The sequence below is a fragment of the Saccopteryx leptura genome, chromosome 9 (genome assembly GCF_036850995.1).
Source record: "Saccopteryx leptura isolate mSacLep1 chromosome 9, mSacLep1_pri_phased_curated, whole genome shotgun sequence".
Taxonomy (NCBI): domain Eukaryota; kingdom Metazoa; phylum Chordata; class Mammalia; order Chiroptera; family Emballonuridae; genus Saccopteryx; species Saccopteryx leptura.
The window spans coordinates 40,737,665-40,755,855 of record NC_089511.1 but is presented as its reverse complement, the minus strand read 5'-3'; the positions used below and the strand labels follow the sequence as shown (position 1 = coordinate 40,755,855).

General features: G+C 40.3%; 2 pseudogenes; one reads left to right on the top strand and one right to left on the bottom strand.

Annotated features, from left to right (window-relative positions):
- Positions 1-18,191, bottom strand: part of LOC136381473 (Wilms tumor protein 1-interacting protein-like) — a 92,075-nt pseudogene that overhangs the window by 24,193 nt on the left and 49,691 nt on the right.
- Positions 5,482-6,368, top strand: LOC136380878 (OTU domain-containing protein 6A-like; annotated as a pseudogene).

The window sequence follows — 18,191 nt, the reverse complement described above, 5'->3', positions numbered from 1 at the left end:
TACTTACAGGTTTTAAAGGTTACTCAGCAAACTGTTCAAAGACTGTCCAAGAGGCACTTCTAGCAGTACACCACCCAAGGACTGAATCCCACGTAGACGGGTCCACACACCATGATCCTGACCACTCCCACTACTGCCAAGGTAGAAGGCATACCTGCCTGGGTCCACCGCAGCCGGCTGAAGCTTGCAGTCCCAGAAGAGACACTTTGTGGACAGCGAAGACTGACCTCGCCAACCCTTGTAAGCTGACCCTGAGAAGGACAGCATGCCCTGCTTCAGCCACAAACCAGAACTTAACTGGTCCACGCATGGCTAATGCCTAGAGAAGAAAAAAACTAAGGACCTCCTTCTAATTAGACTTTGGGAGGGAGGGAAACTAAAGTAAAGGAAAGCCAAGTAAGTCATCTTAAGTTTTGATGCATGTACTGCTATGAGTCATACAGAAAAGGGGTGTAGGTCCTTTAGCTGACTAACTTAGTCCTCACTGAAGTTAAAGATTTTTAAATCAAGAGATCTGACTAGAAAGGAATTGTATGGTTTTGATAATAGAAGGTATAAGGTATAGAAGTACTTTTGAAAGAGAAAGGAAAAGCAAGTTGTTATGAAGGCCAGTTATTTCTGGATAAGAAAGTGCATAAAAGTTGAAGGTTTATGTAAGTTGCAGAAGGTTTGTGTAAGTTGCAGAAGGTTTGTGCAAGTTGTAAGAAGTTAGTACAGAGAAGAAAAATAGACAAGGCAGGACACGTTCCCTGTGTATCAGCCCTGCAGATATTGCAGGAAAGTAGTTTATTATCTTAAAACAGTGTATGGGGATGACGTCAGAGTAATGGCGCGGTAGGAAGCAATACCGATAAATCTCCCCCAAAACTCAACAAGATCTTCAACCAGAAACAGAAAAACCTATCCTTGGAGCCTCCAGATGTTTCGCAATACACCCGAAGGTATGGTCGAGCGAAAAATTGGCTAAATATATAATCAAACCCCGAAGGAAATAGGGAGTAAGAAATGCTCCACCTTCCTCACTAACCTAAACAGGGCTGCTTTCACTGAGAACTGAGAATATAGAAACTAAGGCAGGCAAAGGGGGTGAATAGATCCAGTCTGCGGCACAAACGGCCGAACCAGGCTGTTGCACAGAGATCCAAGCTGAGGAAAAACTGTGCCTGTGGCAACCTGGGCAATACAAGCTAACACTCACGCCAAACCCAGACAAAGAAAGACAAGTGGGGCAGCCGTTTTCCCCGATCTCCTGGTCGGCGCGCGCAGATAGTGGGCGAAAGATTCCTCCGAGTGCCTCAGCAGTGGGCGCTTGTGTTACCCCACAGAGAGGCAGAGTCAGAGGCCTTTGTGTGGGCCGAAAGTGGAATCTCTGGGCCACCCCAGCGCCCTGAAAAAGTCACGCACATGGAGGGAGTGAGAGCCAATTCCAACGCTGGAACTTTTCCATGCGGGCGGGGGTTTCACTCAGAGGGTGAGATGGCTGGCCTGATATCCTGGTCTGCGCGCACGGAGAGTGGGCAAGAGATTCCTCCGAGCACCTCAGGAGTGGAAGCCCGTGTTATCCCACAGAGGGGCAGAGTCAGGGGCCTTTGTGTGGGCCAAAAGCGGAATCTCCGGGTGGCCCCAGTACCCTGAAAAAGCCGCGCACGGGGAGGGAGCGAGAGCCAATTCCAATGCTGGAACTTTTCTGTGCGGGCGGGGGTTTCACTCAGAGGGTGAGGCAGCCGGCCTGATATCCTGGTCTGTGCGCGCAGATAGTGAGCGAGAGTTTCCTCCAAGCACCCCGGGAGTGGGTGCCCGCCCATGTTACTGGACAGAGTGGCAGAGCCAGAGGTCTTTGAGTGGGCGGAAGCCCCGCCTGATTATGCTAGCAGCTCTGACTGACTGAGCCTTACCCAGAGCCCTGTGCTGAGTGGGAATAGAGTGGGGAGTTGCCAGCTCTTTGAGCCTCTTACTATCCAGGCAGAGGCAGCAGCAACCCCATAGCTGGATTATCAGGCTACTAATTGAGGAAGGAAAGACTAGGAGAGAGGCTCCAGGAACACGGACTCTCTCACTATCGGAGCCTATAAATGCTAATGAGCCTCGACTGCCAACGAGACTGAAGCACAATACATGACATCGCCATAGAGACTTATCAACTGCAAACCTCTACCTGAGCGTGCCAAAGGGGCAGAACCCGGGGTACAGAGTCACTGACCAGGAAGAGGGAGAGAAAAGAAAAATCAAGAAGATAACCTCTCAAAATCAAGAATAATCCGCAGACTTTATAACCTATCCCATTTTATTATATTTGTTCATTTGTTTCTCTTATCTTCATTCTTGATTTTTTTTTCCTACTCCAATTTGGTCATTTAACTCTCTGCCGGTCTTACTCTCTCCTCTCCTTGAACTACACTACCCATAAGTGTTACATCTCTCATTCTTTTCTTTCCTCTTCCTTTCTCTCTATGAGGGTTGCACTCCAAAACCCTTAACTCTCTCTCTCTCTCTCTCTCTCCTCTTTTTACTTTATTCTTCTTTTAGTGGTTCCCTCTTTTTTTTCTCTCTTTCTTTTCTCCCTCTATATTAGTTTCTTCCTTTCTCCTTTACGTCTCCTCTCATTCAAACCTCAATAACGAACAAATTATCTGGGACTCAAACTTATGTTTGTGGCATTTTGGGGGTTTTTTACTTCACCTTTTTAACTCACTAGCAGTGCTCTCCGTTTTATCTAATTCTTGTTCCACTAAATACAAGTAATTTTTAATTTGTCCCCCCATTTTCCTGTCTCCCTCTTATTCCTCTCAGCATAAAACTTAGTCAACCAACACCTAAAAGCAAATCATTTTATTCTTGACCCAAATTTTTTCCTTATTTGCTTTTTGTGGGTCCATACCTCCTTTTTTTTTTTTTTTTTTTTTTTTTTTTTTTTTTTTTTTTTGCCCCTTTACTACTTCTCCCCAATTCAGGCCCTCCATTACAGGCATTGTTTGTTCCATTTAATACAATATAATTCACAGTTCACCTCAAGATTTTCTCAAGAAAGAGGGGAGAAGAGAGGAGAGGAAAAAAGGAGGGAGGAATAATTTTCTTTTTTTAATTTTTATTTTATTTTTCTTTATTTTAAAAAAAAAAAAATCTTTTCGATTTTTTATTTTTATTTTTTTAACTTTTTATTCTTTATTAAATCTCATTAATACTACCAACAAAACCACCCCCAGATGCCATTAAGGAAGAGAAAATCGAATATCATGGTTACAAAAGAAAGAGAGGTAACACAGATAGATGAGGAAAAATCTATGGAGAAAAAAATTTAATATATTGGAAACCTTGGAGTTAAACAACAGAGAATTTAAAATAGAAATCCTAAAAATACTCAGAGATATACAAGAAAACACATAAAAGCAATATAGGGAGCTCAGAAAACAACTCAATGAACACAATATATTTCCAAGGAAATTGAAACTATAAAAACAAATCAAACAGAGATGAAAAACTCAATTCACGAGCTGAAAAACGAGGTCACAAACTTAGCTAATAGAACAGGCCAGATAGAAGGTAGGATTAGTGAAATCGAAGACAAGCAACTTGAGGCACAACAGAGAGAAGAAGAAAGAAACTCAAAAAATTTTTAAAAATGAGATAGCCCTACAGGAATTATCTGACTCCATCAAAAAGAATAACATAAGAATGATAGGTATATCAGAGGGAGAAGAGAGAGAAAATGGAATGGAGAACATGCTCAAACAAATAATAGGTGAGAACTTCCCAAGCCTGTGGAAAGAACTAAAGCCTCAAATTCAAGAAGCAAACAGAACTCTGAGTTTTCTTAACCCCAACAAACCTACTCCAAGGCACATCATAATAAAATTGGCACAAACCAATGGCAAAGAAAAAATTCTCAAAGCCGCCAGGGAAAAGAAGAATACAACATATAAAGAAAGGCCCATTAGATTATCATCCGATTTCTCAACAGAAACTGTACAAGCTAGAAGAGAGTGGACCCCAATATTTAAAGTCCTAGAAAGAAAGGAACTTTCAGCCACGAATACTATACCCATCAAAGCTATCTTTCAAATATGAAGGAGAAATAAAAACATTCACAGATACAGAAAAGATGAGGGAATTTATCATCAGAAAACCCCCACTCCAGGAATTACTAAAGGGGGTTCTCTTTGTATCTTTTGTTCAGATATAAAGAACAAAAAAAACAAAGCCACAAGTAAAAGCTCCAAGAAGAATACAATAAAACCAAATTTAAACTGTGACAACAAGAAAAAGAAAGGGAGGGAAAGGATGGAGATTAACAGTAGCAAAGGACGATGGAGTGCAAAAGTACTCACAAAATAGTGCACTACAATGAACAGGGTAGGAACCCTTTTCATTACTTAAAGGTAACCACCATTGAAAAAACCACCACAGAAGCACATGATTTTAAAAAGATAGCAACAGACGAAATATGTATGGAATACAACCAAATAAAAACAAAAGATAGAAAAATGAAAGAGAAGAATCAAACAAGACACAAAACTAACAGAAAGCAATCTATAAAATGGCAATAGGGAACTCACAAGTGTCAATAATTACACTAAATGTAAATGGATTAAACTCACCAATAAAAAGGCACAGAGTAGCAGAATGGATTAAAAAAGAAAATCCAACTGTATGCTGCCTACAAGAAACTCATCTAAGTAACAAGGATAAAAACAAATTCAAAGTGAATGGCTGGAAAACAATACTCCAAGCAAATAACATCCAAAAAAAAGCAGGCGTAGCAATACTCATATCTGATAATGCTGACTACAAGACAGCAAAAGTACTCAGAGACAAAAATGGCCATTTCATAATGGCTAAGGGGACACTGAATCAAGAAGACATAACAATTCTTAATATATATGCACCAAACCAAGGAGCACCAAAATATATAAGACAGCTACTTATTGACCTTAAAACAAAAACTGACAAAAATACAATCATACTTGGAGAGCTCAATACACCGCTGACGGCTCTAGAACAGTCATCCAAACAGAGAATCAACAAAGATATAGTGGCCTTAAACAAAACACTAGAGCACCTGGATATGATAGACATCTACAGGACATTTCATCCCAAAGTGACCGAGTATACATTTTTCTCCAGTGTACATGGATCATTCTCAAGAATTGCCCATATGTTGGGCCACAAAAACAACATCAGCAAATTCAGAAAAATTGAAGTTGACCAAGCATATTTTCTGATCATAAAGCCTTGAAACTAGAATTCAACTGCAAAAAAGAGGAAAAAAAATCCCACAAAAATGTGGAAACTAAACAACATACTTTTAAAAAATGAATGGGTCAAAGAAGAAATAAGTGCAGAGATCAAAAGATATATACAGAGGCGCGGTTGAGGATCTAACGGTTGGGCGGGTTGGACGGTTAGTCCGAACTGTAGCGTGTAACTGCGCCACCAGCAACTGCGGCACCAGCGAACCGTGGTTCTCGCTGGCCTTTAAACACCATGGAAGAGCTGCAGTGCGAGCATCAGCAGGTGGAACACCGCCAGCAGCGCGAGAAAAAAGAGCTTGAGGACCGCATCCAGCTCATGAAGAGCTCGGTCCCCAAGGGCGACAAGAAGAAAAGAAAGCAGATGCTCCTTGACGTGGCCCGCCTGGAGGCCGAGATGGAGCAGAGGCACCAGCAGGAGCTGGAGAAGTTCGAGGAGGTTTTGCCTAAGAGTGCCTGGCAACGAGGCTTCGAGGCCATCACGAAAGGTCTGGCTAAGATGAATCTCGAGAACCAGCATCCTCCTCACCGCTCGAAGGTACAGAAGAGGCGCGAAAGGGGAGGGCGGTGCTCGAGAGGGAGTGCCAGAAGGCCGCCGACGCCGAGACGCGGTACCTGGCCAGCTACCGCCGCGAGGAGGAGGAGAAGGTCGCCGCCATCCTCGAGCCCAGAAACCTGGAGATGAGGAATGTACCGCCCGACAGCCACTGCCTGTACCGCGCCATCCAAGACCAGCTGCCATCCTCCGTGACCCTGGAGAGCCTGCGGAGACTCACCGCCAGGTACCTGCGGCAGCACGTCCAGGAGTTGCTGCCGTTCTTCAGGGACCCCAAAACCGGCAACGCCCACAGCCGCAACGACTTCCTGGGCTACTGCGACGACATCGTGCACAGCACGTCTTGGGGAGGCCAGATGGAGCTGAGGGCCCTGTCGCACGTCCTGCAGAGTCCCATCGAGGTGATCCAGACGGAGTCGCCCATCCTCGTCGTGGGGGAGGAGTATAGCAGCAAGCCGCTGACCCTGGTCTATGTCCGCTACGCCTCCAGCTTCAGTGACCACTACAACTCGGTGAAGCCGCTGGAAGCCGGAGCCATCGGGGGAGCCACTGCGCGGTTCTTCTAGGCCAGGGGTCTCAAACTCAACTAAGCATGTGGGCCGCAGAGCAAGATCACAGCCGTTTGGCAGGCCCCACTAGGTCTACAAAAGGCAACTGTTATGCAACACATTTCTCACTGCAGTTGAAAACAAAAAAAAATCAGTACAACAAGCACAATCGTACATGCAGTTTACTCAGTGTCACAAAATGACCAGAAACTGTAGTTCACATCACAACTGCTGTTAACTAAGCTAATATCTAGCTAGGATGCTAGAGAAATGAAAAATACAAGTAGGCCCCTAGGCTTACTTAATTTTATCCAAAATATTTTGAACTTCGTGGATTAGTCTGCGGTCCACACAAAATTGTTCGGCGGGCCGCGAGTTTGAGACCCCTGTTCTAGGCCGTCGTCGTGCCGCCGCTGCCGCCGGGTCTCCTCAGTAGGCTGTACGTTTGCCTTTGGCTTTCTCTGGGGTTCCTGTGTTTGTTTTATTCAAGATTTAACAACCCCCCCCCCCCCACCCGGCTTTCCTATCTAGCCATTCTTCCTCCTCTCTTTCCTTTGTTGCTTCGTTCCCGGGGTGGAGGTGGGGAAGTCAGTTTGAAAAGTTCCAACCACATCTTGTCTTTCAGGGTCTTCATCTCCTTTGCCATTGAGATTTGGTTATTTTACAAATAATTTCAGGATGAGAACGGAAATTTGGTTTAATGTGGTAACTTGGAAAAATATTTTTCTTCGGAATCTTCAGGCTGTCCATGAATATGTTGGATTACTTAGAAAAACTCGGCGTTTATCTATACCAAATGCTTTGTGAATGCTATTTGCCTATTTCTTTGGGGGAAAAAATGTATCATTGGCTGGTTTTGGTTTCTCTTGACTTAAGCTTGGCTGCTCAGGAGACAACAGTTTTTTTTAGTATTTTGTTTTGTTTTCATAAAAACTTATGTGGTTAAATATAGATTTATACATAAATGCAAATTGATTAGCTACACTTTAAGATGTGACAGGTCTCAATTTCTCTTATTAAACATAGGAAGGGTTCTTCTTTGTCTTTTGCCTAAGACCAGCTGTAAAGATAAGAGGTACTATGACTTTTTTCAGGTAGTTTGTTAATTTCGTTGTGTCTACAAGTGGTGGGAATCCAAGAGATAAACTGATAGGGAGCATAACTTGCTGTAAAGGGTAAGATCTGAACTAGTCCAACTTCCTTTATTTTCAGACATTGAGAGTATGACTTTATTCAAGTAGAATACCCACTTTGTATATCTACTATTGGTATGAAGTGTGAAAGATCTGAACTTAGAAATTTTATTAATTCTTAGAGATAGAAAAGTTTTAAAAGAATCTGAAGTGTATTCAAGTAGTTGATCCAATTTGTATATCTACAATTGCCATGAGGCAAAAATGTGAGAGAGATATACTTTTGTTAATATTTGGGATTTGTTGATATTTTGCCAAAGGAATAGTAAAAGCAAACAATGTAAAAGCTTTTAACACATGTTTTTGTACATGCCAAATGTTCTAAAATAAGAGCTATGGAATTTGTTTTAAAAATAAAAGCAGTTAAAAAAAAGATAAATGAAAATGACAATACGACATAGCAGAATCTATGGGATGCAGCAAAAGCAGTGATAAGAGGGAAGTTCTTATCACTTCAGGCATATATGAAAAAACAAGAGAGAGCCCAAGTGAACCACTAAACTTCACACCTTAAGGAACTAGAAAAAGAAGAACAAAGACAACCCAAAACCAGCCGAAGAAAGGAGATAATAAAAATAAGAGCAGAAATAAATGAAATAGAGAACAGAAAAACTATAGAAAAAATTAATAGAACAAGGAGCTGGTTCTTTGAAAAGATCAACAAAATTGACAAACCCTTGGCAAGACTTACCAAGGAAAAAAGAGAAAGAACTCATATAAACAAAATCCAAAATGAAAGAGGAGAAATCACCACGGACACCGTAGATATACAAAGAATTATTGTAAAATACTATGAAAAACTTTATGCCACTAAATTCAACAACCTAGAAGAAATGGATAAATTCCTAGAACAATACAACCTTCCTAGACTGAGTCAAGAAGAAGCAGAAAGCCTAAACAGACCTATTAGTAAAGAAGAAATAGAAAAAACCATTAAAAACCTCCCCAAAAATAAAAGTCCAGGCCCTGACGGCTATACCAGTGAAATTTATCAAACATTCAAAGAAGACTTGGTTCCTATTATACTTAAAGTCTACCAAAAAATTGAAGAAGAAGCAATACTTCCAAACACATTTTATGAGGCCAAGATAACCCTTATACCAAAACTAGGCATGGATGTCACAAAAAAAAATAACTACAGACCAATATCTCTAATGAATACAGATGCTAAAATACTAAACAAAATCCTAGCAAATCAAATACAACAACACATTAAAAAAATAATACATCATGATCAAGTGAGATTCATCCCAGTATCTCAAGGATGGTTCAACATACGTAAAACGGTTAATGTAATACACCATATCAAAAAAACAAAGAAAAAAAACCACATGATCTTATCAATAGACGCAGAAAAGGCTTTCGATAAAATACAACACAATTTTATGTTTAAGACTCTCAACAAAATGGGTATAAAAGAAAAATATCTCAACATGATTAAGGCCATATATGATAAACCATCAGCTAACATCATATTAAATGGCACAAAACTGAAGGCTTTCCCCCTTAAATCAGGAACAAGACAGGGTTGTCCACTCTCTCTACTCTTATTTAATGTGGTACTAGAGGTTCTAGCCAGAGCAATCAGACAAGACAAAGAAATAAAAGGCATCCATATCGGAAAAGAAGAAGTAAAGGTATCACTTTTTGCAGATGATATGATCCTATACATCGAAAACCCCAAAGAATCCACAAAAAGACTACTAGAAACAATAAGCCAATACAGTAAGGTCGCAGGATACAAAATTAACATACAGAAGTCAATAGCCTTTCTATATGCCAACAATGAAACATTTGAGAACGAACTCAAAAGAATAATCCCCTTCACCATTGCAACAAAAAAAATAAAATACCTAGGAATAAACATAACAAAGAATGTAAAGGACTTATATAATGAAAACTATAAACCATTGTTAAGGGAAATCGAAAAAGATATGAGATGGAAGAATATTTCTTGTTCTAGGTTAGGAAGAATAAATATAATCAAGATGGCCATATTACCCAAAGCAATATACAAATTTAATGCAATTCCCATCAAAATTCCAATGACATTTTTTAAAGAAATGGAGCAAAAAATCATCAGATTTATAAGGAACTATAAAAAACCCCGAATAGCCAAAGCAATCCTAAAGAAAAAGAATGAAGCTGGGGGCATTACAATACCTGACTTCAAACTATATTATAAGGCCACGACAATCAAAACAGCATGGTATTGGCAGAAAAATAGACACTCAGACCAATGGAACAGAATAGAAAACCCAGAAATAAAACCACATATATATAGTCAAATAATTTTTGATAAAGGGGCCAACAACACACAATGGAGAAAAGAAAACCTCCTCAATAAATGGTGCTGGGAAAACTGGAAAGCTACATGCAAAAGAATGAAACTGGACTACAGTTTGTCCCCCTGTACTAAAATTAACTCAAAATGGATCAAAGATCTAAACATAAGACCTGAAACAATTAAGTACATAGAAGAAGACATAGGTACTCAACTCATGGACCTGGGTGTTAAAGAGCATTTTATGAATTTGACTCCAAAGGCAAGAGAAGTGAAGGCAAAAATTAATGAATGGGACTACATCAGACTAAGAAGTTTTTGCTCAGCAAGAGAAATTGATAACAAAATAAACAGACAGCCAACTAAATGGGAAATGATATTTTCAAACAACAGCTAATATAAGGGCCCTAGTTTTGGAACTAGGATATTACTGGCCTCATAAAATGAGGTTGGGAGTCTTCCTTGCTTGAGAAATATTTGGAATAGTTTGAGAAAGATAGGAGTTAATTCTTCTTTGTTTGGAACAATTCACTGGTGAAGCCTTTGGGTTCAGAACTTTTCTTTGTTGGGCCTAATATCCAAAATATACAAAGAACTCATAAAACTCATAAAACAGATAAGGGCCTAATATCCAAAATATACAAAGACCTCATAAAACTCAACAACAAACAAACAAACAATCCAATAAAAAAATGGGAAGAGGACATGAACAGACACTTCTCCCAGGAAGAAATACAACTGGCCAACAGATATATGAAAAGATGCTCATCTTCATTAGTTATTAGAGAAATGCAAATCAAAACTGCAATGAGATACCACCTCACACCTGTTAGATTAGCTATTATTAACAAGACAGGTAATAGTAAATGTTGGAGAGGCTGTGGAGAAAAAGGAACCCTCATACACTGTTGGTGGGAATGTAAAGTAGTACAACCATTATGGAAGAAAGTATGGTGGTTCCTCAAAAAACTGAAAATAGAACTACCTTATGACCCAGCAATCCCTCTACTGGGTATATACCCCCAAAACTCAGAAACATTGATACGTAAAGACACATGCAGCCCCATGTTCATTGCAGCATTCTTCACAGTGGCCAGTACATAGAAACAACCAAAAAGCCTGTCAATAGATGACTGGATAAAGAAGATGTGGCACATATACACTATGGAATACTACTCAGCCATAAGAAATGATGACATCGGATCATTTACAGCAAAATGGTGGGATCTTGATAACATTATACAAAGTGAAATAAGAAAATCAGAGGACCCGGGTTCGATTCCCGGCCAGGGCACACAGGAGAAGCGCCCATTTGCTTCTCCACCCCTCCGCCGCGCTTTCCTCTCTGTCTCTCTCTTCCCCTCCCGCAGCCAAGGCTCCATTGGAGCAAAAGATGGCCCGGGCGCTGGGGATGGCTCTGTGGCCTCTGCCCCAGGCGCTAGAGTGGCTCTGGTCGCAATATGGCGACGCCCAGGATGGGCAGAGCATCGCCCCCTGGTGGGCAGAGCGTCGCCCCCTGGTGGGCGTGCCGGGTGGATCCCGGTCGGGCGCATGCGGGAGTCTGTCTGACTGTCTCTCCCTGTTTCCAGCTTCAGAAAAATGAAAAAAAAAAAAAAAAAAAAAAAAAAAAAAAAAAAAAAAAGAAAATCAGAAAAAACCAGGAACTGCATTATTCCATACGTAGGTGGGACATAAAAGTGAGACTAAGAGACATTGATAAGTGTGTGGTGGTTACAGGGGGAGGGGAGAGAGGGAGAGGGAAAGGGGGAGGGGGAGGGGCACAAAGAAAATAGATAGAAGGTGACAGAGGACAATCTGACTTTGGGTGATGGGTATGCAACATAAGTGAACGACAAGATAACCTGGAGTTGTTATCTTTGAATATATGTATCCTGATTTATTGATGTCGCCCCATTAAAAATAAAATTATTAAAAAAAAAAAACTCCCAACAAAGAAAAGTTCTGAACCCAAAGGCTTCACCAGTGAATTGTTCCAAACAAAGAAGAATTAACTCCTATCCTTCTCAAACTATTCCAAATATTTCTCAAGCAAGGAAGACTCCCAACCTCATTTTATGAGGCCAGTAATATCCTAGTTCCAAAACCAGGTAAATACACTACAAATTAAAAAAATAAAAATTATTGGTCAATATCCCTGAACATAGATGCTAAAATCCTCAACAAAATATTAGCTAACTGGACCAGCAACACATTAAGGTCATAAACCATCATTAGGTGGGATTTCTTCCAGGGATGCAAGGTTGGTACAACATCCCTAAATCAATCAACATAATATACACTGCACACAAAATGAAGAATAATATCACATGATCACATCAAAATATGCAGAAAAAGCATTTAATAAAATATAGCACCTATTTATATTAAAAACTTTCAGCAAAGCAGGAATCATCGGAACTTACCTCAATTTATGTAATAATGGCCATCTATGACAAACCTACAGCAAACATCATACTCAATAGGCAAAAACAAATTAAGACCAGAATGTCCGCTATCACCATTTATATTCAATATAGACTGGCAGTCCCACAGCAATCAGAGAACAAGAAGAAATAATAGACAACCACATCGGAAAAGAAGAGGTAACACTGCCATGATATGCAGCTGCATGGTAGAGATGCTCCCTGTCCTTCAATATCCAAGAAATGCAAATTAAAACCACTATGACATATCACCTTATACCTCTCAGAACGCCTATCATCAACAAATAACCCTGACTAGGCGGTGGCACAGTGGATACAGTGTCAAACTGGGACACAGAGGACCCAGGTTCAAGACCCCAATGTCGCCAACTTGAGGGCGGGCTCATTTGATTTGAGCAAAGCTTACCAACTTGCCCAAGGTGACTGGCTCGAGCAAGGGGTCACTAGATCTGCTGTAGCCCCCCGGTCAAGGCACATATGAGAAAGCAATCAATGAACAACTAAGGTGCCGCAATAAAGAATTGATGCTTCTCATCTCTCTCCCTTCCTGTCTGTCTGTCCATATCAGTCCCTCTCTCTGACTCTCTCTGTCATAAATAAATAAATAAATAAATAAATAAATAAATAAATCAAAGAACCACAAGTGCTGGTGATGGTGGGGTGAAAAGAAAACCCTTATGCTCTGTCAGTGGGAATGTAGACTGCTACAGCCACTGTAGAAAGTATGATAGTATGGAGTTATATCAAATCATTAAAAATGGCAGACTATGACCCAACATATACACTTCTGGGAATATATCCAAAGGGAGCTGAAACACTCATTCAGAAGACTACATACACCCCTCTCTTCATTGCAGCATTATTTACAATAGCCCAGATGTGGAAACAGCCCCAGTGCCCATCAGTAGATGAGTGGATAAAAAGCTGTGGTACGGTTTACACAGTGGAATACTATGTGGCCATGAAAAAGAAGGAAATTTTACCTTTTGCGACAACATGGATAAACCTGAAGACTATTATGCTAAGTGAAATAAGCCAGGCAGAGAAAGAAAAATATCATATGACCTCACTCATATGAGGAATTTAATGAATGTGAACTGAGGAACGGAATAGAGGTAGAGGTGGGATCAAAGAAACAAGAGGGAAAGCAGTCAGAGGGAAAGGTGAGGAGAGGATGGGATCAGAGAAGGGAAGAGATTAGTGAAATTATATATACATAACAGCATTATAGAGAGCAGGACAGCAGATTCTAAAGGGAAGGAGGGAGGGTGTGGGGGGAGGGAAGAAAGGGGGTATCAAGGGGAACACTGGGATGGGGAGGAGGGAGATATATTCAGTGGGACACCTGAATCTATGTAAGCACAATAAATTAAAATCAATTTTAAAAAAACCTTTACTTTGAAACCCCTAAATTAATCAGACCTAGGCATAAAAGCTAAAACTACAAGTCTCTGGAAGAAAACATATTAGAAAATTTTTGTGATGTTGAAGGACCTAAAAAGTATTAACTACTCCCAGATACAGAATGATAAATTGGACTTGACCAAAATTTAAAACTTCTGCTCAAAAAGAACCATAAAGAAAATAAATTGTCAACCCATAAACTACCAGAAATTATTCCTATTAGTTATTCCTGACAAAGGACTAGTATACAGACTACATAAAGAGCTCTTAGAACTTAATATGAAGAAAAACCACCAATAAAAATGTCAAAAAAAAAATCTCACAGAGAGAGAAATGGACAATAAGCACATAGAAATATATTCAATCATTAGAGGATTGAAAAGATAAAAAGACTGACAAAACCAAAATTGGAGAGATGAGATGCAAAACAGCCAGAACCCTCATATGTTTGCCAGCAGCGTGTGAAATGGTGCCACCAGTCTGGGAAACTAACAGTAAAAATATAGCTATATTATAGCCAACGATTTGCCTCCTAGCTGTTTCCTGAAAGAAATAAAATCATATTTTTTAAAAAAAGAGATTTGTATAGGAACTCTCACAGCTGCTTTATTATAAGTATTATATAAGTAGCCAAAACTGGAAAAAGAAAAACAAAAAACAATAATTTTCACAAGGAGTGGATTTTAAAAGTGCACTAAAACAATACAGTGGACTACTACTCAGACTATAAAAGACCAATCAATACATATAATGACACCAGTGGTACTCAAAACATGCTGAGTGAAAGAAGACAGTCATTAAAGGGTAGGTGCTATGTGATTGCATCAATGTGCAGTTCAAAAACAGGCAAAACTCAGTTATGGAGCAGTGTGCACTCTGAGGTGGTTAAAAGAGTAGGATATAGGGACTGGCTAGTGAGGAACACAGGGAACTATCTAGGTGGTGGAAACATTGCACTGGGAAACAATTTTTTTTTTTCATTTTCTGTTGCATGAGGTTTTAGAACTGATTCTAAATATCTCTGCATCGCAGATTCCAAATCTGAAATCTGTTTTTTGGAACATGCTCTAGTTTTTATGCAATTTTAATTTCTTTTTGTAACAGTTAACGGCATGCATTGGTTTTTAAATTGGAGTTAAAGGGCAATGACTCTTGAACATAACCACAAGGCAATTAATGTTTTACAAACATCACTTTTACATAATTGTAGTTGTTTTTAAATGTAAAAAAATTATCTGATATGAAAAACCCTGTTATTTTAAGATTGAATCATGTCTGAAACACTCATTCGAAGACTACATACACCCTCTCTTCATTGCAGCATTATTTACAATAGCCAGATGTGGAAATAGCCTCAGTGCCCATCAGTAGATGAGTGGATAAAAAGCTGTGGAACGGTTACACAGTGGAACACTACTGAAGGCTACAAGACAACACGTAAAAGGGAACTAAGGAATCTTGGCCAGAGATGTCACCGCACACTCTACTGAGCAACCACAACAGATGATCCGGGAGATATTTGGGGAGACTTATTTGAGAGAGAGAGCCATTTCTTTAGATGGTCCTCATTTTACACCAGAATCAAGCAGTAAAAACAACGTATCTAAAGGACAATAATGGTTTGTCATCAGCAAAGTAATATGCACTGATGGCTCCCTGGTAGGTGTGCCCTAGGGCCTAGGCTTACAGGAAGTAATGGCTTAGGAGTTGTCATTTAGTAATGCTAGTCACAGTTACAGTGAGATAGTCTTGACCAAATCTTTAAAACCCACAACAAAATATAAGTGTTTTGCAAGTCAATAAAAAATCAAATAATATGTCTGTTTATATATATTTTTTCCAACGAATGCGAAGAATACAGTGGGAAGAATACTGTGGCTTTAAGAGATCTCAAGCAGTGGTCCCCAACCCCCGGGTCATGGACAGGTACCGGTCTGTGGGCCATTTGGTACCGATTCACAGAGAAAGAATAAATAACTTACATTATTTCCATTTTATTTATATTTAAGTCTGAACGATGTTTTATTTTTTAAAAATGACCAGATTCCCTCTGTTACATACATCTAAGACTCACTCTTGATGCTTGTCTCGTAAGTTCGACAATTATATTTAAAAATACCACAGTTTTTACGATGGTCACATAATTTTATTTTGTGCATTTATCCGTCCCACCCTAAAGGCAGGTCCGTGAAAATATTTTCTGACATTAAACCGGTCCGTGACCCAAAAAAGGTTGGGGACCACTGTTCTAGAGCATCATGCTATCTACACATACGAACATGACAAAAATGCCTCACGCTGACCTGCAATTAATAAATTATGCATCATTGACGGTCACAGTGTCTGTTCTTGGAACAAGCTAATGACGGATAACATCAGATTAACCTACATTTTGCTGGACACTCTCATGAGCTCCAGCTTTTGCAAGTTTTCACAAATGCCACACTCTGTAACAAGACATATTTGCTAGACATTGTAGTCAAGAAATCACAAATCAACAGGAAATGACAGATTGATAAGAGGGACAAGAGAAAGAGAAGGAGAGAGGAAGGAAAGAAAACTAAGAGACCCTGGCCGGTTGCCTCAGTGGTAGAGTGCTGACCCAGCGTGTCGACTTCCCGGTTTGTCTACGGCCATACCACCCTGAACACGCCCGATCTCGTCTGATCTCGGAAGCTAAGCAGGGTCGGGCCTGGTTAGTACTTGGATGGGATACTTCCCGGGTTTGATTCCTGGCCAGGGCACACAGGAGAAGCACTCATCTGCTTCTTCACCCCTCTCCCTCTCTCTCCTCTCTCTCTCTCTCTCTCTCTCTCTCTCTCTCTCCTCTCTGTCTTCCGCACCTGCAACCATGGCTTGATTGAAGCGAGTTGGCTCCGGGTGCTGAGGATGCTCCATGACCACCTCAGACGCTGAGCTCGGTTGCTGAGAAATCGAGAAATGAAGGCAGCAGATGGGCAGAGCATCACATCCTACTGGGTTTGCCCCGTGGATCCCGGTCGGGGACATGTGGGCTCTATCTCTCTGCCTCCCTTCTCACTCACTGAATAAAAAAACAAGAAAACAAAAAAAAACCTGAGAAACATTGAACACCAATATATTTATATAAGAATGGCATTGTTGGGTATATACCCACTGACTTTGTTGAGAAATTATTCCTAATTGTTCACAAGATGCATATAAGAAATGCTACAGGTAAATGGTTTTAGAGGACAAGTAAAGGGAGAATAGTTAATAGTATCAGTTTGGAAGTAAATTGTCAAAGAAGATGAATGGTCACAGGACAAGAGACTGGAAAATGTTCGCTGGATTTGACTTTAATTTAGTCACTGCTAATCTTTATAAACACATAAAGCAAAGTGGTGAGGACAAAGGCAAGACACTGAGAATTAAATGAGGAAGTGGAAAGTGAGGACATCTTGACGAGAGAATATTTTTTGTATTGTTTTCTGGGAAACCTAATAAACAGAGTAACAGAAATATATGAGCAGGTCTGTGCCCAGCGACTTCACTTTGATCCCTAAATTAAACAGTAAAGATGGAAAGTGTCTTTTTGGATCATGTGTTTTGGTGCCTGGAAATATCATAAGCACCGACTTCTCCTTCAACAGGAAGACCTCTCCTTACAAAATCGAGTACAGCCTGACCAGGTGGTGGCCAAGTATATGGAGTGACAACCTGGGATGCTGAGGTCCCAGGTTAGAAACTGCAAGGTCGCCGGCTTGAGCGTGGGGTGGCCAGATTGAGTGTGGGATCCTAAACATGGCTCCATGGTCACTGGCTTGAGTCCAGACCTCGCTGGCTTGAAGCCCAGGGTCACTGTCTTCAGCCCAAGGTCGCTAGATTGAGCAAGGTTTCTCTCGCTCAACTGCATCCCCTGGTCAAGGCACGTAAGAGAAAGCAATCAGTGAACAAGTAAAGTGCCACAAAAACAGGTTGATGCTTCTCATTTCTCTCCCTTCCTGTCTGTCTGTCCTTGTCTTTCTGTTTGTCTGTCTGTCTCCCTCGCTTAAAAAAAACGTGAGTATAAGCCATGTATAGCAATGATGCACTGGTTGTCATTATGAAAGCTAGACACATTGTATCAACTTTATCACAGAAAAATTTCCAAGTCCTAGGAAATCTTTACAACCCACAAATAAAAATGGTTCCTCTTCTTATAGCCTATAGCACGTAATAAATGGTATTTTCCTTTTCTATGGCTGCCAAGGACACTGGTCATATTGCAGCTCACCTTCAAAAACACCAAAGTGTCGTACTACCTATACATGTGAATTTGACAAAGAGATAGTACTTGGTCCTGATCCAACATACTATTAACTACATTTTACATAATGTCTTTTATCTATCTCTACTATCCCATTTTTCCCCTTTATTATTAATTTTAATGGGGTGACACTGATCAGTCAGGGTACATCAATTCAGAGAAAACATCTCCAGGTTATTTTGACATTTGATTATATTGCATACCCATCACCCAAAGTCAAATTGTCTTCCGTCACCTTCTATCTGGTTT